The sequence below is a fragment of the Phaethon aethereus genome (genome assembly GCF_964289735.1).
Source record: "Phaethon aethereus genome assembly, chromosome: 4".
Classification (NCBI taxonomy): Eukaryota; Metazoa; Chordata; class Aves; order Phaethontiformes; family Phaethontidae; genus Phaethon; species Phaethon aethereus.
In genome coordinates this window covers 84,562,177-84,566,158 of record NC_138578.1, presented here as the reverse complement: position 1 = coordinate 84,566,158, position 3,982 = coordinate 84,562,177, and positions in this window count along the sequence as shown.

Genomic DNA, 3,982 nt, shown 5'->3' with positions numbered 1-3,982 from the left:
TGTTTGCCAGGTGCCCTTAATTTCGGCGCAGCTAGCCAGAGAGGCATCTAACACATGCGGTGTGTAAAGCACTCTGGGAGCACGGGTGTCTATGTGTGTGAAAATTTTATGGCCACCACAAATCCAATACTCTTTCTGCAGGAATTTTGGCTGGATCTCGCAGAGCACAGGCAGGAGCTCCTTGTGCGTGTCCGCAGCTGTTTGCTGTTCTTCTAACCAGCAGCCCAGTGGTGCAAACACCTGCAGCCCCTGATCAGGCGCGGGGACTCACGGCTGCCCTGGGAGCAGTTATTTCGGAGGCTGCTGCCTGGGACCTGGCTGTAAGGAAAGGCTTAGCACTTTTTAGGCTCCCACAACATCAAGAGGAAAATCAGAGCTGGTAGGAGCTGGCAGAGCTAATACCAGTCCCTGGGTTCTGGCCCCTTGCACGTGAGAGAAGCTCACAAAACTCCCATTTCTTCCTGCCCTGTGCTTTGAAGTTGTTTTGCACAAGGTAAACTGAGGTAGTCATGGATGGAGAGACTTGTCTGGGACTGATGGTGCATTTGTGGGAAAGCCAAGGAGAGAAGCTCTCTTCTGCATGCTTTCACGGGACTATTCTGTCTCTCCTGATGACCTGTTTCTCGTAAAGCTAAAAATGAGATTGAAGGGATCACTGCCATCGAATTGCTCCAGCCTGGCTGGAAGAACACAAAATATTTCTGTCTCCCGCCCTCCCCCGTGACCTTCTCCAGGCATCGCGTGGAGACCTGTGTGCTGAAGCCAAACGTGACTGAAGACAAGGCTGAATTGTTTCCCTGTAAACAGCCTGCTCTCTGTCTCCGCTGCCTCTGCGGGCTCCGGCCCCGACGCCTCGTGCCGGCGGGCAGCGGGACGGGGGCCGCGTGCGCTCGGTGCGTGCGTGCGCCCGGGTGTTCCTGCAAGCCACAGGGAGGTGGGGAGCTCCTCCGAGGGGCTGCTCTGCTCCCTCTCTGCTGTAGGTGAGCGTTCCTGGGCATGAAATGGCTCTCTGGCGGCTCTGCAGCCCCTCAACCTGCAGAGCTGGAGCGGGGATCCTGCTCCGGCGCTTGGCAGTCCCATGGCGGAGGGGAGCTGCTGCGGTATGGGGTGTGCAGAGGCATGGGTCAAGGGGATGGGTTTCAGTAGGAATCGGGCACCCCAAAACTGAGCATGTGAAGCCAGCTTCCCCGGTGTTGTTGAATGAATAAAACACTGTATTAGCACACGGTAGGTAGGAGTTTTAGCCCCAGCCCCCCCCCCCCCCCCCAGCTGCCTACTGATGGGTTTATGGGGGGACAGAAGGACAGTGATGGTGTTTGCAGAGGGCCGGGTGCTGCTCTGAGCGCTGTCCCGCGATTATTCACATGCCCCAATCGCCAGCATGCTCCCTGGCATGGTTGCGACTCAAGCAAACAAGCGCTGTCAAAAGAAAACCAGGCAGAGGTCGGGGGATATCCAAAAGCGTGGTCCGTTCCCACTGGGAGTTAGCATTGCCAGCCTGTTGGTGGGGACATGGATTTGTGTGTGCGGCACGAGTCCTGGCACGCTTAGTGCACTCGTATTGGTGTGAACAAGGCTCCTCCAATAGGTTAGACGATTCCAGAGGCTGGGAAGATATACCCAGCTATGCAAAACCCTTGGTTTGTCCCAGTGTAGCCATTCTTGTTTCCTTGGTTTGCTGTGAGCCCCTGGGGAAACCGCTTCCCTGCCACTTCCCACTTGACAAGGGTGACCTCCTTCAAAACCTGCTCTGAGCTACATATACATATATGTAAAGCATGTAATACGGTCATGCTGTTGTCAAGCCTTCTTTACTTTTTCAGGTTATATCACAGACTCCGAGAGGCTGAAACTGCCTTTTAGCAGCTGGTTTGCAACGTCAAGGCACTCCGACCTCAGCGGTGGTTTCTGTGTGCTGTTGGGATTGAGACGATGGGACGACTTGCAGAGGGCTGAGATTTGGGCAAGGAAGTCTGCAGCCAGCTTAGAATTCAGGGCAAAAGTAATATTGTAAAGTGTTACAGTAAACGGGCTCCAGTTCTGCCTAGCTTGTCCTTGCAGGGCAATATGGCTTGTCCTATTAGTCTTATTATTTAAATTTTGATGGAGTTTACGCTTTTCCCACCAGACTTGACAGCTATTGACACTTACTTGGCAGCCAAGGCAGGGACAGAAAAGGCGGCGAAAATCTCTCAAGCCAAATGTTCCCTGGAACGGCTTTCGCAGCCCTGGCTGTACCGCTTTATCACACCCACACTTGCATTACCTAAGAGGACAGTTAGGCTTGTGGTGTACCAAGGCCGCAAAAAGCAGTCAATTAACTTGTTAGCTTGAGTCAATAGAGCAGGCTGTAATTAGAGCTTGGCAAACTGGCCATGTTAACATAACAGCACACCTCCTCTGCTGTAAGCCTTCAGCCAGAGCCAGAACAGGAGAAGAGGGACCCATCTGCCTGTCTGTCCATCTACCCGCTGTCCTCCAACTTCTCCACTCACTGCCCTCATTCTTTGAAGGCCGAATCGGTCTTTTTTTGAATCCCTGTCCTGTTCTGCAAGGCAGTTCGGTGCTAATGCAGGTCTGCGGGGCGGCAGATCCTCAGCTGCCACCTCTGCACAAGGTGGGGGTGAGACACCTCGGGGTGCTGGCAGGCCCATGACCACCCATCATGGTATGGACCCTGTTCTGCACCAGTCTGTTCTCTGGAGCATTTTTTTCCATTATTTGCTTTCTGTGGAAACTGAGGAGGACGCAAATTAAAACTATACGAAGTCAGGCCAAAATAACTTCAGGGAGTTATTTTACTCATGGAGGGGTGATGGTATTCCAGTGCCTGGACATCCCCCTCAGGTGTTGTTCTGGAGGACGAGAGGGAAGGGGTGAACTGGGAGGATATTACTACAGCTGTGGAATTCAGCGTTAAAACCAGAGTGAGTGGAATTGGTTTCTGATGAAAACTCGCTTTCCCTTGGAAAGGTAAGGAAAACAAATCTTTGGTGTGTTTTAGAGAAATGTATAAAATTTAAATTTTTTTTTTTTTGAGTGGGAGGAACTCATAATTCATTTTAAAATTCATTCCTTTTCCCCTCACCATTTTCTGTCTTGTTCAGCTGCCACCAGCAGAAAACAGTTGCAAAGTCATGGACAACAGAAGGATGAAAAGTCATCATTTTAGATGTGCTTCACATTGTTAAGGGAACACATTTTCTGTCTGTTTTACCTCTACTTTTTTCCCAAGGGAAATGAGAAACCCTATAATAATTAAAAATTCCATATTGGGGAAGCAAGTGACATGCTGCTTCTCCATGAGCTCCATTCCCATGGAGTTTATGAGTGAAGTCTAACCATTGCCATTTCTGGTGAGACTAAGTGAGGATGAGTTTTTTTGTTCAAGGGACTCAGTAAATCAACAGAACAATCAAAAAATTCGACATCAGTGTTCTGCTCTGATGACCGGGTGCTGTTCACTCTTCCAGCTGAAGAATCTCTTGCTCTGATCACTAAACCTCATGCTCTTCTTTCTGCTCTATGAGATGATGTGCCTTTTACCTGCAATGCCTTGCTGAAGTTTAACTTGAAGTTGCATCACTGACTGCAGTTAATTTGAAGACAATGAAACAAAAAAGTCTCTCTGAGATGAATCAAGTTTATATTCCTCCTGGGCCATTTATTTTGCAGGGAAAAGACTACTTCCCTGTGATTAAAGTAGCTTGTGACACTATTCCCCCGTCTGCCCCCGCCTCCTGTGACCGCAGAGAGTCTAGGATTATGCTAACCCACTATTAAGCACTTGGTGGTGTCAGATGTCTCGAAATATTGTGCACAAACACAGCCCAGAACATTATCCTGGCAGGAGCACATTCCACAGGAACCCCGTCAGTCTGGTACGCTGGGGTTTCTCCTGGTCCAGGGAAAGTGTGTAGCTCTCCTCCCTCCCTGTTCTGCACCTACCACCCCCTCCCCATGTGTCTTCCAGCTCCTTCTC